Source organism: Rhinoderma darwinii, unplaced genomic scaffold (assembly GCF_050947455.1).
Source record: "Rhinoderma darwinii isolate aRhiDar2 unplaced genomic scaffold, aRhiDar2.hap1 Scaffold_4269, whole genome shotgun sequence".
NCBI classification, from domain to species: domain Eukaryota; kingdom Metazoa; phylum Chordata; class Amphibia; order Anura; family Rhinodermatidae; genus Rhinoderma; species Rhinoderma darwinii.
Window position 1 is genome coordinate 1 of NW_027463799.1, and position 19,937 is coordinate 19,937.

General features: G+C 47.6%; 13 non-coding genes and 1 pseudogene across 13 annotated transcripts; all 14 read left to right on the forward strand.

The window, feature by feature from the left end:
• Positions 1 to 92, forward strand: LOC142710648 (U2 spliceosomal RNA; annotated as a pseudogene; the record flags this gene model as incomplete).
• Positions 93 to 1,384: 1,292 nt separating this feature from the next.
• Positions 1,385 to 1,575, forward strand: LOC142710610 (U2 spliceosomal RNA). The gene has a single exon (XR_012869622.1). It is a non-coding gene; the product is annotated as a U2 spliceosomal RNA (small nuclear RNA).
• Positions 1,576 to 2,859: 1,284 nt separating this feature from the next.
• On the forward strand, positions 2,860 to 3,050 carry LOC142710657 (U2 spliceosomal RNA). Its single transcript, XR_012869663.1, has one exon. It is a non-coding gene; the product is annotated as a U2 spliceosomal RNA (small nuclear RNA).
• A 1,285-nt stretch (positions 3,051 to 4,335) lies between these two features.
• LOC142710669 (U2 spliceosomal RNA) lies at positions 4,336 to 4,526 on the forward strand. Its single transcript, XR_012869674.1, has one exon. It is a non-coding gene; the product is annotated as a U2 spliceosomal RNA (small nuclear RNA).
• A 1,280-nt stretch (positions 4,527 to 5,806) lies between these two features.
• On the forward strand, positions 5,807 to 5,997 carry LOC142710681 (U2 spliceosomal RNA). The gene has a single exon (XR_012869685.1). It is a non-coding gene; the product is annotated as a U2 spliceosomal RNA (small nuclear RNA).
• Positions 5,998 to 7,285: 1,288 nt separating this feature from the next.
• LOC142710694 (U2 spliceosomal RNA) lies at positions 7,286 to 7,476 on the forward strand. Its single transcript, XR_012869696.1, has one exon. It is a non-coding gene; the product is annotated as a U2 spliceosomal RNA (small nuclear RNA).
• A 1,288-nt stretch (positions 7,477 to 8,764) lies between these two features.
• On the forward strand, positions 8,765 to 8,955 carry LOC142710617 (U2 spliceosomal RNA). Its single transcript, XR_012869628.1, has one exon. It is a non-coding gene; the product is annotated as a U2 spliceosomal RNA (small nuclear RNA).
• A 1,288-nt stretch (positions 8,956 to 10,243) lies between these two features.
• Positions 10,244 to 10,434, forward strand: LOC142710646 (U2 spliceosomal RNA). Its single transcript, XR_012869654.1, has one exon. It is a non-coding gene; the product is annotated as a U2 spliceosomal RNA (small nuclear RNA).
• Positions 10,435 to 11,734: 1,300 nt separating this feature from the next.
• LOC142710629 (U2 spliceosomal RNA) lies at positions 11,735 to 11,925 on the forward strand. Its single transcript, XR_012869639.1, has one exon. It is a non-coding gene; the product is annotated as a U2 spliceosomal RNA (small nuclear RNA).
• Positions 11,926 to 13,221: 1,296 nt separating this feature from the next.
• Positions 13,222 to 13,412, forward strand: LOC142710642 (U2 spliceosomal RNA). Its single transcript, XR_012869650.1, has one exon. It is a non-coding gene; the product is annotated as a U2 spliceosomal RNA (small nuclear RNA).
• Positions 13,413 to 14,692: 1,280 nt separating this feature from the next.
• Positions 14,693 to 14,883, forward strand: LOC142710650 (U2 spliceosomal RNA). Its single transcript, XR_012869656.1, has one exon. It is a non-coding gene; the product is annotated as a U2 spliceosomal RNA (small nuclear RNA).
• Positions 14,884 to 16,155: 1,272 nt separating this feature from the next.
• Positions 16,156 to 16,346, forward strand: LOC142710647 (U2 spliceosomal RNA). Its single transcript, XR_012869655.1, has one exon. It is a non-coding gene; the product is annotated as a U2 spliceosomal RNA (small nuclear RNA).
• A 1,288-nt stretch (positions 16,347 to 17,634) lies between these two features.
• LOC142710651 (U2 spliceosomal RNA) lies at positions 17,635 to 17,825 on the forward strand. Its single transcript, XR_012869657.1, has one exon. It is a non-coding gene; the product is annotated as a U2 spliceosomal RNA (small nuclear RNA).
• A 1,284-nt stretch (positions 17,826 to 19,109) lies between these two features.
• LOC142710652 (U2 spliceosomal RNA) lies at positions 19,110 to 19,300 on the forward strand. Its single transcript, XR_012869658.1, has one exon. It is a non-coding gene; the product is annotated as a U2 spliceosomal RNA (small nuclear RNA).
• The last annotated feature ends 637 nt before the right edge of the window (positions 19,301 to 19,937 follow it).

Below are 19,937 nucleotides of genomic sequence, written 5' to 3' on the forward strand. Positions count from 1 at the left end.
TTTTTAGAACAGGGAGATGGAAATAGAGCTTGCTCTGTCCACTCCACGCATTGACCTGGTATTGCAGTATTTCCAGGACCGGTGCACCCTTTCCTTATGTGTTGACTAAAAGCAGATTCCAAAAGTGTTTTTTGTCTTTGCTATTGTTTCTGTCTTTCTGAAGGGATCTCCCCTTTTAATCCCATTATTTCAACACCTGTTGGACAATGCATGAGTGATAATGAGCTCATTGATTAAATGCAATTAATGAATAGATTGCCACCTCTTGTTGTGTGTCGTCTGTGTTTCTGTGTTTCCGGCATTTCACATTGGAACACCTCATTCACCTTCCTTGTCTTCTCTCCGCCCTCCCTTTTAGGTAAGTTAAAGAGCTGCACCTGAGCCAGCCACTGATTGATTGATTGATTGATTGATTGATTGATTGATTGATTGATTGATTGATTGATGCAGCACAACAGTCAAATAGTGGAGTGGAGTAGGGGAACAGCAAACAGCCAATAAAGCAGCTCGCCCGCTCGCCTGCCCGCCACAATGGACCTACCTGTGTACACTAGATGGATGTGATGGAATGTACTGTCGTCCCTACATTTCAAGAAGAAGTAAGAATTGCAGTTGCAACAAAGCCTTGCTTGCCTACAAAGAGAGCAGCAATTTGGATTTGTTACTATGTTACCTAGAAGAATAACAAACTGTGCAAGGATGGAGGTTGTAGGAGCAAGGAGAAGTTGTCTGTAAAGTTGGTGGATGCCTATTTTCCATTTTGCAGTCCCTTGTCTCCCTCTTGTGGCCTCCTGGAGGCAACTAGCTGTGCAAAAAAAAGACAGCCTGGCGGCCGGCTGTTGCAGTGTTGCCCTCTCAGGCAACACTGAGTGACTGACTGAGCCTCACCGTCTTATATAAAGTTCAGACGGAACTTTGCACGTGTCATAGTGGAGCCCTCAGGATTCCAGAGCCAGCTTTCTGACATCATAATGGGGCCTCAGAGATAAAAGCCTGGGCCCAGGCAGTGTTGGTCAGTGCTGCTCAGCAGGCAGCACTGGACTGGACTGGATTACAGCTGATACAAGGTGTGAAGGAACAAGGGGTGGCTGTGGGCATGCACTTGCTGCCGCTGCCAGTGTTTATCTGCATGGCAGCAGGGCATTTGGGCGTTGCCAGGAAGGCGTTTTTATGTAGATTCCTCCTCTTTCAGCACTGCATTGTGGTGCAAGCAAAAGAAGCAAATCCTGTCTGGCTTCCTCTCCGGCCTTTATTCACCTCCCGTGTAGCTGTGAGTGTGTGAGCCTGCAGGGCCCCATGGAATTGCCTAGAAGTAGGCTGAATCGCTGCAAGGGCTGAACAGCAGTATCGGGCAGGCTCGGGCAACGCGCGGCCCGTTCGGGTTATCGCTTCTCGGCCTTTTGGCTAAGATCAAGTGTAGTATCTGTTCTTATCAGTTTAATATCTGATACGTCCCCTATCTGGGGACCATATATTAAATGGATTTTTAGAACAGGGAGATGGAAATAGAGCTTGCTCTGTCCACTCCACGCATTGACCTGGTATTGCAGTATTTCCAGGACCGGTGCACCCTTTCCTTATGTGTTGACTAAAAGCAGATTCCAAAAGTGTTTTTTGTCTTTGCTATTGTTTCTGTCTTTCTGAAGGGATCTCCCCTTTTAATCCCATTATTTCAACACCTGTTGGACAATGCATGAGTGATAATGAGCTCATTGATTAAATGCAATTAATGAATAGATTGCCACCTCTTGTTGTGTGTCGTCTGTGTTTCTGTGTTTCCGGCATTTCACATTGGAACACCTCATTCACCTTCCTTGTCTTCTCTCCGCCCTCCCTTTTAGGTAAGTTAAAGAGCTGCACCTGAGCCAGCCACTGATTGATTGATTGATTGATTGATTGATTGATTGATTGATTGATTGATGCAGCACAACAGTCAAATAGTGGAGTGGAGTAGGGGAACAGCAAACAGCCAATAAAGCAGCCCGCCCGCTCGCCTGCCCGCCACAATGGACCTACCTGTGTACACTAGATGGATGTGATGGAATGTACTGTCGTCCCTACATTTCAAGAAGAAGTAAGAATTGCAGTTGCAACAAAGCCTTGCTTGCCTACAAAGAGAGCAGCAATTTGGATTTGTTACTATGTTACCTAGAAGAATAACAAACTGTGCAAGGATGGAGGTTGTAGGAGCAAGGAGAAGTTGTCTGTAAAGTTGGTGGATGCCTATTTTCCATTTTGCAGTCCCTTGTCTCCCTCTTGTGGCCTCCTGGAGGCAACTAGCTGTGCAAAAAAAAGACAGCCTGGCGGCCGGCTGTTGCAGTGTTGCCCTCTCAGGCAACACTGAGTGACTGACTGAGCCTCACCGTCTTATATAAAGTTCAGACGGAACTTTGCACGTGTCATAGTGGAGCCCTCAGGATTCCAGAGCCAGCTTTCTGACATCATAATGGGGCCTCAGAGATAAAAGCCTGGGCCCAGGCAGTGTTGGTCAGTGCTGCTCAGCAGGCAGCACTGGACTGGACTGGATTACAGCTGATACAAGGTGTGAAGGAACAAGGGGTGGCTGTGGGCATGCACTTGCTGCCGCTGCCAGTGTTTATCTGCATGGCAGCAGGGCATTTGGGCGTTGCCAGGAAGGCGTTTTTATGTAGATTCCTCCTCTTTCAGCACTGCATTGTGGTGCAAGCAAAAGAAGCAAATCCTGTCTGGCTTCCTCTCCGGCCTTTATTCACCTCCCGTGTAGCTGTGAGTGTGTGAGCCTGCAGGGCCCCATGGAATTGCCTAGAAGTAGGCTGAATCGCTGCAAGGGCTGAACAGCAGTATCGGGCAGGCTCGGGCAACGCGCGGCCCGTTCGGGTTATCGCTTCTCGGCCTTTTGGCTAAGATCAAGTGTAGTATCTGTTCTTATCAGTTTAATATCTGATACGTCCCCTATCTGGGGACCATATATTAAATGGATTTTTAGAACAGGGAGATGGAAATAGAGCTTGCTCTGTCCACTCCACGCATTGACCTGGTATTGCAGTATTTCCAGGACCGGTGCACCCTTTCCTTATGTGTTGACTAAAAGCAGATTCCAAAAGTGTTTTTTGTCTTTGCTATTGTTTCTGTCTTTCTGAAGGGATCTCCCCTTTTAATCCCATTATTTCAACACCTGTTGGACAATGCATGAGTGATAATGAGCTCATTGATTAAATGCAATTAATGAATAGATTGCCACCTCTTGTTGTGTGTCGTCTGTGTTTCTGTGTTTCCGGCATTTCACATTGGAACACCTCATTCACCTTCCTTGTCTTCTCTCCGCCCTCCCTTTTAGGTAAGTTAAAGAGCTGCACCTGAGCCAGCCACTTGATTGATTGATTGATTGATTGATTGATTGATTGATTGATTGATTGATGCAGCACAACAGTCAAATAGTGGAGTGGAGTAGGGGAACAGCAAACAGCCAATAAAGCAGCCCGCCCGCTCGCCTGCCCGCCACAATGGACCTACCTGTGTACACTAGATGGATGTGATGGAATGTACTGTCGTCCCTACATTTCAAGAAGAAGTAAGAATTGCAGTTGCAACAAAGCCTTGCTTGCCTACAAAGAGAGCAGCAATTTGGATTTGTTACTATGTTACCTAGAAGAATAACAAACTGTGCAAGGATGGAGGTTGTAGGAGCAAGGAGAAGTTGTCTGTAAAGTTGGTGGATGCCTATTTTCCATTTTGCAGTCCCTTGTCTCCCTCTTGTGGCCTCCTGGAGGCAACTAGCTGTGCAAAAAAAAGACAGCCTGGCGGCCGGCTGTTGCAGTGTTGCCCTCTCAGGCAACACTGAGTGACTGACTGAGCCTCACCGTCTTATATAAAGTTCAGACGGAACTTTGCACGTGTCATAGTGGAGCCCTCAGGATTCCAGAGCCAGCTTTCTGACATCATAATGGGGCCTCAGAGATAAAAGCCTGGGCCCAGGCAGTGTTGGTCAGTGCTGCTCAGCAGGCAGCACTGGACTGGACTGGATTACAGCTGATACAAGGTGTGAAGGAACAAGGGGTGGCTGTGGGCATGCACTTGCTGCCGCTGCCAGTGTTTATCTGCATGGCAGCAGGGCATTTGGGCGTTGCCAGGAAGGCGTTTTTATGTAGATTCCTCCTCTTTCAGCACTGCATTGTGGTGCAAGCAAAAGAAGCAAATCCTGTCTGGCTTCCTCTCCGGCCTTTATTCACCTCCCGTGTAGCTGTGAGTGTGTGAGCCTGCAGGGCCCCATGGAATTGCCTAGAAGTAGGCTGAATCGCTGCAAGGGCTGAACAGCAGTATCGGGCAGGCTCGGGCAACGCGCGGCCCGTTCGGGTTATCGCTTCTCGGCCTTTTGGCTAAGATCAAGTGTAGTATCTGTTCTTATCAGTTTAATATCTGATACGTCCCCTATCTGGGGACCATATATTAAATGGATTTTTAGAACAGGGAGATGGAAATAGAGCTTGCTCTGTCCACTCCACGCATTGACCTGGTATTGCAGTATTTCCAGGACCGGTGCACCCTTTCCTTATGTGTTGACTAAAAGCAGATTCCAAAAGTGTTTTTTGTCTTTGCTATTGTTTCTGTCTTTCTGAAGGGATCTCCCCTTTTAATCCCATTATTTCAACACCTGTTGGACAATGCATGAGTGATAATGAGCTCATTGATTAAATGCAATTAATGAATAGATTGCCACCTCTTGTTGTGTGTCGTCTGTGTTTCTGTGTTTCCGGCATTTCACATTGGAACACCTCATTCACCTTCCTTGTCTTCTCTCCGCCCTCCCTTTTAGGTAAGTTAAAGAGCTGCACCTGAGCCAGCCACTGATTGATTGATTGATTGATTGATTGATTGATTGATTGATTGATGCAGCACAACAGTCAAATAGTGGAGTGGAGTAGGGGAACAGCAAACAGCCAATAAAGCAGCCCGCCCGCTCGCCTGCCCGCCACAATGGACCTACCTGTGTACACTAGATGGATGTGATGGAATGTACTGTCGTCCCTACATTTCAAGAAGAAGTAAGAATTGCAGTTGCAACAAAGCCTTGCTTGCCTACAAAGAGAGCAGCAATTTGGATTTGTTACTATGTTACCTAGAAGAATAACAAACTGTGCAAGGATGGAGGTTGTAGGAGCAAGGAGAAGTTGTCTGTAAAGTTGGTGGATGCCTATTTTCCATTTTGCAGTCCCTTGTCTCCCTCTTGTGGCCTCCTGGAGGCAACTAGCTGTGCAAAAAAAAGACAGCCTGGCGGCCGGCTGTTGCAGTGTTGCCCTCTCAGGCAACACTGAGTGACTGACTGAGCCTCACCGTCTTATATAAAGTTCAGACGGAACTTTGCACGTGTCATAGTGGAGCCCTCAGGATTCCAGAGCCAGCTTTCTGACATCATAATGGGGCCTCAGAGATAAAAGCCTGGGCCCAGGCAGTGTTGGTCAGTGCTGCTCAGCAGGCAGCACTGGACTGGACTGGATTACAGCTGATACAAGGTGTGAAGGAACAAGGGGTGGCTGTGGGCATGCACTTGCTGCCGCTGCCAGTGTTTATCTGCATGGCAGCAGGGCATTTGGGCGTTGCCAGGAAGGCGTTTTTATGTAGATTCCTCCTCTTTCAGCACTGCATTGTGGTGCAAGCAAAAGAAGCAAATCCTGTCTGGCTTCCTCTCCGGCCTTTATTCACCTCCCGTGTAGCTGTGAGTGTGTGAGCCTGCAGGGCCCCATGGAATTGCCTAGAAGTAGGCTGAATCGCTGCAAGGGCTGAACAGCAGTATCGGGCAGGCTCGGGCAACGCGCGGCCCGTTCGGGTTATCGCTTCTCGGCCTTTTGGCTAAGATCAAGTGTAGTATCTGTTCTTATCAGTTTAATATCTGATACGTCCCCTATCTGGGGACCATATATTAAATGGATTTTTAGAACAGGGAGATGGAAATAGAGCTTGCTCTGTCCACTCCACGCATTGACCTGGTATTGCAGTATTTCCAGGACCGGTGCACCCTTTCCTTATGTGTTGACTAAAAGCAGATTCCAAAAGTGTTTTTTGTCTTTGCTATTGTTTCTGTCTTTCTGAAGGGATCTCCCCTTTTAATCCCATTATTTCAACACCTGTTGGACAATGCATGAGTGATAATGAGCTCATTGATTAAATGCAATTAATGAATAGATTGCCACCTCTTGTTGTGTGTCGTCTGTGTTTCTGTGTTTCCGGCATTTCACATTGGAACACCTCATTCACCTTCCTTGTCTTCTCTCCGCCCTCCCTTTTAGGTAAGTTAAAGAGCTGCACCTGAGCCAGCCACTGATTGATTGATTGATTGATTGATTGATTGATTGATTGATTGATTGATTGATGCAGCACAACAGTCAAATAGTGGAGTGGAGTAGGGGAACAGCAAACAGCCAATAAAGCAGCCCGCCCGCTCGCCTGCCCGCCACAATGGACCTACCTGTATACACTAGATGGATGTGATGGAATGTACTGTCGTCCCTACATTTCAAGAAGAAGTAAGAATTGCAGTTGCAACAAAGCCTTGCTTGCCTACAAAGAGAGCAGCAATTTGGATTTGTTACTATGTTACCTAGAAGAATAACAAACTGTGCAAGGATGGAGGTTGTAGGAGCAAGGAGAAGTTGTCTGTAAAGTTGGTGGATGCCTATTTTCCATTTTGCAGTCCCTTGTCTCCCTCTTGTGGCCTCCTGGAGGCAACTAGCTGTGCAAAAAAAAGACAGCCTGGCGGCCGGCTGTTGCAGTGTTGCCCTCTCAGGCAACACTGAGTGACTGACTGAGCCTCACCGTCTTATATAAAGTTCAGACGGAACTTTGCACGTGTCATAGTGGAGCCCTCAGGATTCCAGAGCCAGCTTTCTGACATCATAATGGGGCCTCAGAGATAAAAGCCTGGGCCCAGGCAGTGTTGGTCAGTGCTGCTCAGCAGGCAGCACTGGACTGGACTGGATTACAGCTGATACAAGGTGTGAAGGAACAAGGGGTGGCTGTGGGCATGCACTTGCTGCCGCTGCCAGTGTTTATCTGCATGGCAGCAGGGCATTTGGGCGTTGCCAGGAAGGCGTTTTTATGTAGATTCCTCCTCTTTCAGCACTGCATTGTGGTGCAAGCAAAAGAAGCAAATCCTGTCTGGCTTCCTCTCCGGCCTTTATTCACCTCCCGTGTAGCTGTGAGTGTGTGAGCCTGCAGGGCCCCATGGAATTGCCTAGAAGTAGGCTGAATCGCTGCAAGGGCTGAACAGCAGTATCGGGCAGGCTCGGGCAACGCGCGGCCCGTTCGGGTTATCGCTTCTCGGCCTTTTGGCTAAGATCAAGTGTAGTATCTGTTCTTATCAGTTTAATATCTGATACGTCCCCTATCTGGGGACCATATATTAAATGGATTTTTAGAACAGGGAGATGGAAATAGAGCTTGCTCTGTCCACTCCACGCATTGACCTGGTATTGCAGTATTTCCAGGACCGGTGCACCCTTTCCTTATGTGTTGACTAAAAGCAGATTCCAAAAGTGTTTTTTGTCTTTGCTATTGTTTCTGTCTTTCTGAAGGGATCTCCCCTTTTAATCCCATTATTTCAACACCTGTTGGACAATGCATGAGTGATAATGAGCTCATTGATTAAATGCAATTAATGAATAGATTGCCACCTCTTGTTGTGTGTCGTCTGTGTTTCTGTGTTTCCGGCATTTCACATTGGAACACCTCATTCACCTTCCTTGTCTTCTCTCCGCCCTCCCTTTTAGGTAAGTTAAAGAGCTGCACCTGAGCCAGCCACTGATTGATTGATTGATTGATTGATTGATTGATTGATTGATTGATTGATTGATGCAGCACAACAGTCAAATAGTGGAGTGGAGTAGGGGAACAGCAAACAGCCAATAAAGCAGCCCGCCCGCTCGCCTGCCCGCCACAATGGACCTACCTGTGTACACTAGATGGATGTGATGGAATGTACTGTCGTCCCTACATTTCAAGAAGAAGTAAGAATTGCAGTTGCAACAAAGCCTTGCTTGCCTACAAAGAGAGCAGCAATTTGGATTTGTTACTATGTTACCTAGAAGAATAACAAACTGTGCAAGGATGGAGGTTGTAGGAGCAAGGAGAAGTTGTCTGTAAAGTTGGTGGATGCCTATTTTCCATTTTGCAGTCCCTTGTCTCCCTCTTGTGGCCTCCTGGAGGCAACTAGCTGTGCAAAAAAAAGACAGCCTGGCGGCCGGCTGTTGCAGTGTTGCCCTCTCAGGCAACACTGAGTGACTGACTGAGCCTCACCGTCTTATATAAAGTTCAGACGGAACTTTGCACGTGTCATAGTGGAGCCCTCAGGATTCCAGAGCCAGCTTTCTGACATCATAATGGGGCCTCAGAGATAAAAGCCTGGGCCCAGGCAGTGTTGGTCAGTGCTGCTCAGCAGGCAGCACTGGACTGGACTGGATTACAGCTGATACAAGGTGTGAAGGAACAAGGGGTGGCTGTGGGCATGCACTTGCTGCCGCTGCCAGTGTTTATCTGCATGGCAGCAGGGCATTTGGGCGTTGCCAGGAAGGCGTTTTTATGTAGATTCCTCCTCTTTCAGCACTGCATTGTGGTGCAAGCAAAAGAAGCAAATCCTGTCTGGCTTCCTCTCCGGCCTTTATTCACCTCCCGTGTAGCTGTGAGTGTGTGAGCCTGCAGGGCCCCATGGAATTGCCTAGAAGTAGGCTGAATCGCTGCAAGGGCTGAACAGCAGTATCGGGCAGGCTCGGGCAACGCGCGGCCCGTTCGGGTTATCGCTTCTCGGCCTTTTGGCTAAGATCAAGTGTAGTATCTGTTCTTATCAGTTTAATATCTGATACGTCCCCTATCTGGGGACCATATATTAAATGGATTTTTAGAACAGGGAGATGGAAATAGAGCTTGCTCTGTCCACTCCACGCATTGACCTGGTATTGCAGTATTTCCAGGACCGGTGCACCCTTTCCTTATGTGTTGACTAAAAGCAGATTCCAAAAGTGTTTTTTGTCTTTGCTATTGTTTCTGTCTTTCTGAAGGGATCTCCCCTTTTAATCCCATTATTTCAACACCTGTTGGACAATGCATGAGTGATAATGAGCTCATTGATTAAATGCAATTAATGAATAGATTGCCACCTCTTGTTGTGTGTCGTCTGTGTTTCTGTGTTTCCGGCATTTCACATTGGAACACCTCATTCACCTTCCTTGTCTTCTCTCCGCCCTCCCTTTTAGGTAAGTTAAAGAGCTGCACCTGAGCCAGCCACTGATTGATTGATTGATTGATTGATTGATTGATTGATTGATTGATTGATTGATGCAGCACAACAGTCAAATAGTGGAGTGGAGTAGGGGAACAGCAAACAGCCAATAAAGCAGCCCGCCCGCTCGCCTGCCCGCCACAATGGACCTACCTGTGTACACTAGATGGATGTGATGGAATGTACTGTCGTCCCTACATTTCAAGAAGAAGTAAGAATTGCAGTTGCAACAAAGCCTTGCTTGCCTACAAAGAGAGCAGCAATTTGGATTTGTTACTATGTTACCTAGAAGAATAACAAACTGTGCAAGGATGGAGGTTGTAGGAGCAAGGAGAAGTTGTCTGTAAAGTTGGTGGATGCCTATTTTCCATTTTGCAGTCCCTTGTCTCCCTCTTGTGGCCTCCTGGAGGCAACTAGCTGTGCAAAAAAAAGACAGCCTGGCGGCCGGCTGTTGCAGTGTTGCCCTCTCAGGCAACACTGAGTGACTGACTGAGCCTCACCGTCTTATATAAAGTTCAGACGGAACTTTGCACGTGTCATAGTGGAGCCCTCAGGATTCCAGAGCCAGCTTTCTGACATCATAATGGGGCCTCAGAGATAAAAGCCTGGGCCCAGGCAGTGTTGGTCAGTGCTGCTCAGCAGGCAGCACTGGACTGGACTGGATTACAGCTGATACAAGGTGTGAAGGAACAAGGGGTGGCTGTGGGCATGCACTTGCTGCCGCTGCCAGTGTTTATCTGCATGGCAGCAGGGCATTTGGGCGTTGCCAGGAAGGCGTTTTTATGTAGATTCCTCCTCTTTCAGCACTGCATTGTGGTGCAAGCAAAAGAAGCAAATCCTGTCTGGCTTCCTCTCCGGCCTTTATTCACCTCCCGTGTAGCTGTGAGTGTGTGAGCCTGCAGGGCCCCATGGAATTGCCTAGAAGTAGGCTGAATCGCTGCAAGGGCTGAACAGCAGTATCGGGCAGGCTCGGGCAACGCGCGGCCCGTTCGGGTTATCGCTTCTCGGCCTTTTGGCTAAGATCAAGTGTAGTATCTGTTCTTATTAGTTTAATATCTGATACGTCCCCTATCTGGGGACCATATATTAAATGGATTTTTAGAACAGGGAGATGGAAATAGAGCTTGCTCTGTCCACTCCACGCATTGACCTGGTATTGCAGTATTTCCAGGACCGGTGCACCCTTTCCTTATGTGTTGACTAAAAGCAGATTCCAAAAGTGTTTTTTGTCTTTGCTATTGTTTCTGTCTTTCTGAAGGGATCTCCCCTTTTAATCCCATTATTTCAACACCTGTTGGACAATGCATGAGTGATAATGAGCTCATTGATTAAATGCAATTAATGAATAGATTGCCACCTCTTGTTGTGTGTCGTCTGTGTTTCTGTGTTTCCGGCATTTCACATTGGAACACCTCATTCACCTTCCTTGTCTTCTCTCCGCCCTCCCTTTTAGGTAAGTTAAAGAGCTGCACCTGAGCCAGCCACTGATTGATTGATTGATTGATTGATTGATTGATTGATTGATTGATTGATTGATTGATTGATTGATGCAGCACAACAGTCAAATAGTGGAGTGGAGTAGGGGAACAGCAAACAGCCAATAAAGCAGCCCGCCCGCTCGCCTGCCCGCCACAATGGACCTACCTGTGTACACTAGATGGATGTGATGGAATGTACTGTCGTCCCTACATTTCAAGAAGAAGTAAGAATTGCAGTTGCAACAAAGCCTTGCTTGCCTACAAAGAGAGCAGCAATTTGGATTTGTTACTATGTTACCTAGAAGAATAACAAACTGTGCAAGGATGGAGGTTGTAGGAGCAAGGAGAAGTTGTCTGTAAAGTTGGTGGATGCCTATTTTCCATTTTGCAGTCCCTTGTCTCCCTCTTGTGGCCTCCTGGAGGCAACTAGCTGTGCAAAAAAAAGACAGCCTGGCGGCCGGCTGTTGCAGTGTTGCCCTCTCAGGCAACACTGAGTGACTGACTGAGCCTCACCGTCTTATATAAAGTTCAGACGGAACTTTGCACGTGTCATAGTGGAGCCCTCAGGATTCCAGAGCCAGCTTTCTGACATCATAATGGGGCCTCAGAGATAAAAGCCTGGGCCCAGGCAGTGTTGGTCAGTGCTGCTCAGCAGGCAGCACTGGACTGGACTGGATTACAGCTGATACAAGGTGTGAAGGAACAAGGGGTGGCTGTGGGCATGCACTTGCTGCCGCTGCCAGTGTTTATCTGCATGGCAGCAGGGCATTTGGGCGTTGCCAGGAAGGCGTTTTTATGTAGATTCCTCCTCTTTCAGCACTGCATTGTGGTGCAAGCAAAAGAAGCAAATCCTGTCTGGCTTCCTCTCCGGCCTTTATTCACCTCCCGTGTAGCTGTGAGTGTGTGAGCCTGCAGGGCCCCATGGAATTGCCTAGAAGTAGGCTGAATCGCTGCAAGGGCTGAACAGCAGTATCGGGCAGGCTCGGGCAACGCGCGGCCCGTTCGGGTTATCGCTTCTCGGCCTTTTGGCTAAGATCAAGTGTAGTATCTGTTCTTATCAGTTTAATATCTGATACGTCCCCTATCTGGGGACCATATATTAAATGGATTTTTAGAACAGGGAGATGGAAATAGAGCTTGCTCTGTCCACTCCACGCATTGACCTGGTATTGCAGTATTTCCAGGACCGGTGCACCCTTTCCTTATGTGTTGACTAAAAGCAGATTCCAAAAGTGTTTTTTGTCTTTGCTATTGTTTCTGTCTTTCTGAAGGGATCTCCCCTTTTAATCCCATTATTTCAACACCTGTTGGACAATGCATGAGTGATAATGAGCTCATTGATTAAATGCAATTAATGAATAGATTGCCACCTCTTGTTGTGTGTCGTCTGTGTTTCTGTGTTTCCGGCATTTCACATTGGAACACCTCATTCACCTTCCTTGTCTTCTCTCCGCCCTCCCTTTTAGGTAAGTTAAAGAGCTGCACCTGAGCCAGCCACTGATTGATTGATTGATTGATTGATTGATTGATTGATTGATTGATTGATTGATTGATTGATGCAGCACAACAGTCAAATAGTGGAGTGGAGTAGGGGAACAGCAAACAGCCAATAAAGCAGCCCGCCCGCTCGCCTGCCCGCCACAATGGACCTACCTGTGTACACTAGATGGATGTGATGGAATGTACTGTCGTCCCTACATTTCAAGAAGAAGTAAGAATTGCAGTTGCAACAAAGCCTTGCTTGCCTACAAAGAGAGCAGCAATTTGGATTTGTTACTATGTTACCTAGAAGAATAACAAACTGTGCAAGGATGGAGGTTGTAGGAGCAAGGAGAAGTTGTCTGTAAAGTTGGTGGATGCCTATTTTCCATTTTGCAGTCCCTTGTCTCCCTCTTGTGGCCTCCTGGAGGCAACTAGCTGTGCAAAAAAAAGACAGCCTGGCGGCCGGCTGTTGCAGTGTTGCCCTCTCAGGCAACACTGAGTGACTGACTGAGCCTCACCGTCTTATATAAAGTTCAGACGGAACTTTGCACGTGTCATAGTGGAGCCCTCAGGATTCCAGAGCCAGCTTTCTGACATCATAATGGGGCCTCAGAGATAAAAGCCTGGGCCCAGGCAGTGTTGGTCAGTGCTGCTCAGCAGGCAGCACTGGACTGGACTGGATTACAGCTGATACAAGGTGTGAAGGAACAAGGGGTGGCTGTGGGCATGCACTTGCTGCCGCTGCCAGTGTTTATCTGCATGGCAGCAGGGCATTTGGGCGTTGCCAGGAAGGCGTTTTTATGTAGATTCCTCCTCTTTCAGCACTGCATTGTGGTGCAAGCAAAAGAAGCAAATCCTGTCTGGCTTCCTCTCCGGCCTTTATTCACCTCCCGTGTAGCTGTGAGTGTGTGAGCCTGCAGGGCCCCATGGAATTGCCTAGAAGTAGGCTGAATCGCTGCAAGGGCTGAACAGCAGTATCGGGCAGGCTCGGGCAACGCGCGGCCCGTTCGGGTTATCGCTTCTCGGCCTTTTGGCTAAGATCAAGTGTAGTATCTGTTCTTATCAGTTTAATATCTGATACGTCCCCTATCTGGGGACCATATATTAAATGGATTTTTAGAACAGGGAGATGGAAATAGAGCTTGCTCTGTCCACTCCACGCATTGACCTGGTATTGCAGTATTTCCAGGACCGGTGCACCCTTTCCTTATGTGTTGACTAAAAGCAGATTCCAAAAGTGTTTTTTGTCTTTGCTATTGTTTCTGTCTTTCTGAAGGGATCTCCCCTTTTAATCCCATTATTTCAACACCTGTTGGACAATGCATGAGTGATAATGAGCTCATTGATTAAATGCAATTAATGAATAGATTGCCACCTCTTGTTGTGTGTCGTCTGTGTTTCTGTGTTTCCGGCATTTCACATTGGAACACCTCATTCACCTTCCTTGTCTTCTCTCCGCCCTCCCTTTTAGGTAAGTTAAAGAGCTGCACCTGAGCCAGCCACTGATTGATTGATTGATTGATTGATTGATTGATTGATTGATTGATGCAGCACAACAGTCAAATAGTGGAGTGGAGTAGGGGAACAGCAAACAGCCAATAAAGCAGCCCGCCCGCTCGCCTGCCCGCCACAATGGACCTACCTGTGTACACTAGATGGATGTGATGGAATGTACTGTCGTCCCTACATTTCAAGAAGAAGTAAGAATTGCAGTTGCAACAAAGCCTTGCTTGCCTACAAAGAGAGCAGCAATTTGGATTTGTTACTATGTTACCTAGAAGAATAACAAACTGTGCAAGGATGGAGGTTGTAGGAGCAAGGAGAAGTTGTCTGTAAAGTTGGTGGATGCCTATTTTCCATTTTGCAGTCCCTTGTCTCCCTCTTGTGGCCTCCTGGAGGCAACTAGCTGTGCAAAAAAAAGACAGCCTGGCGGCCGGCTGTTGCAGTGTTGCCCTCTCAGGCAACACTGAGTGACTGACTGAGCCTCACCGTCTTATATAAAGTTCAGACGGAACTTTGCACGTGTCATAGTGGAGCCCTCAGGATTCCAGAGCCAGCTTTCTGACATCATAATGGGGCCTCAGAGATAAAAGCCTGGGCCCAGGCAGTGTTGGTCAGTGCTGCTCAGCAGGCAGCACTGGACTGGACTGGATTACAGCTGATACAAGGTGTGAAGGAACAAGGGGTGGCTGTGGGCATGCACTTGCTGCCGCTGCCAGTGTTTATCTGCATGGCAGCAGGGCATTTGGGCGTTGCCAGGAAGGCGTTTTTATGTAGATTCCTCCTCTTTCAGCACTGCATTGTGGTGCAAGCAAAAGAAGCAAATCCTGTCTGGCTTCCTCTCCGGCCTTTATTCACCTCCCGTGTAGCTGTGAGTGTGTGAGCCTGCAGGGCCCCATGGAATTGCCTAGAAGTAGGCTGAATCGCTGCAAGGGCTGAACAGCAGTATCGGGCAGGCTCGGGCAACGCGCGGCCCGTTCGGGTTATCGCTTCTCGGCCTTTTGGCTAAGATCAAGTGTAGTATCTGTTCTTATCAGTTTAATATCTGATACGTCCCCTATCTGGGGACCATATATTAAATGGATTTTTAGAACAGGGAGATGGAAATAGAGCTTGCTCTGTCCACTCCACGCATTGACCTGGTATTGCAGTATTTCCAGGACCGGTGCACCCTTTCCTTATGTGTTGACTAAAAGCAGATTCCAAAAGTGTTTTTTGTCTTTGCTATTGTTTCTGTCTTTCTGAAGGGATCTCCCCTTTTAATCCCATTATTTCAACACCTGTTGGACAATGCATGAGTGATAATGAGCTCATTGATTAAATGCAATTAATGAATAGATTGCCACCTCTTGTTGTGTGTCGTCTGTGTTTCTGTGTTTCCGGCATTTCACATTGGAACACCTCATTCACCTTCCTTGTCTTCTCTCCGCCCTCCCTTTTAGGTAAGTTAAAGAGCTGCACCTGAGCCAGCCACTGATTGATTGATTGATTGATTGATTGATTGATTGATGCAGCACAACAGTCAAATAGTGGAGTGGAGTAGGGGAACAGCAAACAGCCAATAAAGCAGCCCGCCCGCTCGCCTGCCCGCCACAATGGACCTACCTGTGTACACTAGATGGATGTGATGGAATGTACTGTCGTCCCTACATTTCAAGAAGAAGTAAGAATTGCAGTTGCAACAAAGCCTTGCTTGCCTACAAAGAGAGCAGCAATTTGGATTTGTTACTATGTTACCTAGAAGAATAACAAACTGTGCAAGGATGGAGGTTGTAGGAGCAAGGAGAAGTTGTCTGTAAAGTTGGTGGATGCCTATTTTCCATTTTGCAGTCCCTTGTCTCCCTCTTGTGGCCTCCTGGAGGCAACTAGCTGTGCAAAAAAAAGACAGCCTGGCGGCCGGCTGTTGCAGTGTTGCCCTCTCAGGCAACACTGAGTGACTGACTGAGCCTCACCGTCTTATATAAAGTTCAGACGGAACTTTGCACGTGTCATAGTGGAGCCCTCAGGATTCCAGAGCCAGCTTTCTGACATCATAATGGGGCCTCAGAGATAAAAGCCTGGGCCCAGGCAGTGTTGGTCAGTGCTGCTCAGCAGGCAGCACTGGACTGGACTGGATTACAGCTGATACAAGGTGTGAAGGAACAAGGGGTGGCTGTGGGCATGCACTTGCTGCCGCTGCCAGTGTTTATCTGCATGGCAGCAGGGCATTTGGGCGTTGCCAGGAAGGCGTTTTTATGTAGATTCCTCCTCTTTCAGCACTGCATTGTGGTGCAAGCAAAAGAAGCAAATCCTGTCTGGCTTCCTCTCCGGCCTTTATTCACCTCCCGTGTAGCTGTGAGTGTGTGAGCCTGCAGGGCCCCATGGAATTGCCTAGAAGTAGGCTGAATCGCTGCAAGGGCTGAACAGCAGTATCGGGCAGGCTCGGGCAACGCGCGGCCCGTTCGGGTTATCGCTTCTCGGCCTTTTGGCTAAGATCAAGTGTAGTATCTGTTCTTATCAGTTTAATATCTGATACGTCCCCTATCTGGGGACCATATATTAAATGGATTTTTAGAACAGGGAGATGGAAATAGAGCTTGCTCTGTCCATTCTACGCATTGACCTGGTATTGCAGTATTTCCAGGACCGGTGCACCCTTTCCTTATGTGTTGACTAAAAGCAGATTCCAAAAGTGTTTTTTGTCTTTGCTATTGTTTCTGTCTTTCTGAAGGGATCTCCCCTTTTAATCCCATTATTTCAACACCTGTTGGACAATGCATGAGTGATAATGAGCTCATTGATTAAATGCAATTAATGAATAGATTGCCACCTCTTGTTGTGTGTCGTCTGTGTTTCTGTGTTTCCGGCATTTCACATTGGAACACCTCATTCACCTTCCTTGTCTTCTCTCCGCCCTCCCTTTTAGGTAAGTTAAAGAGCTGCACCTGAGCCAGCCACTGATTGATTGATTGATTGATTGATTGATTGATTGATTGATTGATTGATTGATGCAGCACAACAGTCAAATAGTGGAGTGGAGTAGGGGAACAGCAAACAGCCAATAAAGCAGCCCGCCCGCTCGCCTGCCCGCCACAATGGACCTACCTGTGTACACTAGATGGATGTGATGGAATGTACTGTCGTCCCTACATTTCAAGAAGAAGTAAGAATTGCAGTTGCAACAAAGCCTTGCTTGCCTACAAAGAGAGCAGCAATTTGGATTTGTTACTATGTTACCTAGAAGAATAACAAACTGTGCAAGGATGGAGGTTGTAGGAGCAAGGAGAAGTTGTCTGTAAAGTTGGTGGATGCCTATTTTCCATTTTGCAGTCCCTTGTCTCCCTCTTGTGGCCTCCTGGAGGCAACTAGCTGTGCAAAAAAAAGACAGCCTGGCGGCCGGCTGTTGCAGTGTTGCCCTCTCAGGCAACACTGAGTGACTGACTGAGCCTCACCGTCTTATATAAAGTTCAGACGGAACTTTGCACGTGTCATAGTGGAGCCCTCAGGATTCCAGAGCCAGCTTTCTGACATCATAATGGGGCCTCAGAGATAAAAGCCTGGGCCCAGGCAGTGTTGGTCAGTGCTGCTCAGCAGGCAGCACTGGACTGGACTGGATTACAGCTGATACAAGGTGTGAAGGAACAAGGGGTGGCTGTGGGCATGCACTTGCTGCCGCTGCCAGTGTTTATCTGCATGGCAGCAGGGCATTTGGGCGTTGCCAGGAAGGCGTTTTTATGTAGATTCCTCCTCTTTCAGCACTGCATTGTGGTGCAAGCAAAAGAAGCAAATCCTGTCTGGCTTCCTCTCCGGCCTTTATTCACCTCCCGTGTAGCTGTGAGTGTGTGAGCCTGCAGGGCCCCATGGAATTGCCTAGAAGTAGGCTGAATCGCTGCAAGGGCTGAACAGCAGTATCGGGCAGGCTCGGGCAACGCGCGGCCCGTTCGGGTTATCGCTTCTCGGCCTTTTGGCTAAGATCAAGTGTAGTATCTGTTCTTATCAGTTTAATATCTGATACGTCCCCTATCTGGGGACCATATATTAAATGGATTTTTAGAACAGGGAGATGGAAATAGAGCTTGCTCTGTCCACTCCACGCATTGACCTGGTATTGCAGTATTTCCAGGACCGGTGCACCCTTTCCTTATGTGTTGACTAAAAGCAGATTCCAAAAGTGTTTTTTGTCTTTGCTATTGTTTCTGTCTTTCTGAAGGGATCTCCCCTTTTAATCCCATTATTTCAACACCTGTTGGACAATGCATGAGTGATAATGAGCTCATTGATTAAATGCAATTAATGAATAGATTGCCACCTCTTGTTGTGTGTCGTCTGTGTTTCTGTGTTTCCGGCATTTCACATTGGAACACCACATTCACCTTCCTTGTCTTCTCTCCGCCCTCCCTTTTAGGTAAGTTAAAGAGCTGCACCTGAGCCAGCCACTGATTGATTGATTGATTGATTGATTGATTGATTGATTGATTGATTGATGCAGCACAACAGTCAAATAGTGGAGTGGAGTAGGGGAACAGCAAACAGCCAATAAAGCAGCCCGCCCGCTCGCCTGCCCGCCACAATGGACCTACCTGTGTACACTAGATGGATGTGATGGAATGTACTGTCGTCCCTACATTTCAAGAAGAAGTAAGAATTGCAGTTGCAACAAAGCCTTGCTTGCCTACAAAGAGAGCAGCAATTTGGATTTGTTACTATGTTACCTAGAAGAATAACAAACTGTGCAAGGATGGAGGTTGTAGGAGCAAGGAGAAGTTGTCTGTAAAGTTGGTGGATGCCTATTTTCCATTTTGCAGTCCCTTGTCTCCCTCTTGTGGCCTCCTGGAGGCAACTAGCTGTGCAAAAAAAAGACAGCCTGGCGGCCGGCTGTTGCAGTGTTGCCCTCTCAGGCAACACTGAGTGACTGACTGAGCCTCACCGTCTTATATAAAGTTCAGACGGAACTTTGCACGTGTCATAGTGGAGCCCTCAGGATTCCAGAGCCAGCTTTCTGACATCATAATGGGGCCTCAGAGATAAAAGCCTGGGCCCAGGCAGTGTTGGTCAGTGCTGCTCAGCAGGCAGCACTGGACTGGACTGGATTACAGCTGATACAAGGTGTGAAGGAACAAGGGGTGGCTGTGGGCATGCACTTGCTGCCGCTGCCAGTGTTTATCTGCATGGCAGCAGGGCATTTGGGCGTTGCCAGGAAGGCGTTTTTATGTAGATTCCTCCTCTTTCAGCACTGCATTGTGGTGCAAGCAAAAGAAGCAAATCCTGTCTGGCTTCCTCTCCGGCCTTTATTCACCTCCCGTGTAGCTGTGAGTGTGTGAGCCTGCAGGGCCCCATGGAATTGCCTAGAAGTAGGCTGAATCGCTGCAAGGGCTGAACAGCAGTATCGGGCAGGCTCGGGCAACGCGCGGCCCGTTCGGGTTATCGCTTCTCGGCCTTTTGGCTAAGATCAAGTGTAGTATCTGTTCTTATCAGTTTAATATCTGATACGTCCCCTATCTGGGGACCATATATTAAATGGATTTTTAGAACAGGGAGATGGAAATAGAGCTTGCTCTGTCCACTCCACGCATTGACCTGGTATTGCAGTATTTCCAGGACCGGTGCACCCTTTCCTTATGTGTTGACTAAAAGCAGATTCCAAAAGTGTTTTTTGTCTTTGCTATTGTTTCTGTCTTTCTGAAGGGATCTCCCCTTTTAATCCCATTATTTCAACACCTGTTGGACAATGCATGAGTGATAATGAGCTCATTGATTAAATGCAATTAATGAATAGATTGCCACCTCTTGTTGTGTGTCGTCTGTGTTTCTGTGTTTCCGGCATTTCACATTGGAACACCTCATTCACCTTCCTTGTCTTCTCTCCGCCCTCCCTTTTAGGTAAGTTAAAGAGCTGCACCTGAGCCAGCCACTGATTGATTGATTGATTGATTGATTGATTGATTGATTGATTGATTGATTGATTGATTGATTGATTGATTGATGCAGCACAACAGTCAAATAGTGGAGTGGAGTAGGGGAACAGCAAACAGCCAATAAAGCAGCCCGCCCGCTCGCCTGCCCGCCACAATGGACCTACCTGTGTACACTAGATGGATGTGATGGAATGTACTGTCGTCCCTACATTTCAAGAAGAAGTAAGAATTGCAGTTGCAACAAAGCCTTGCTTGCCTACAAAGAGAGCAGCAATTTGGATTTGTTACTATGTTACCTAGAAGAATAACAAACTGTGCAAGGATGGAGGTTGTAGG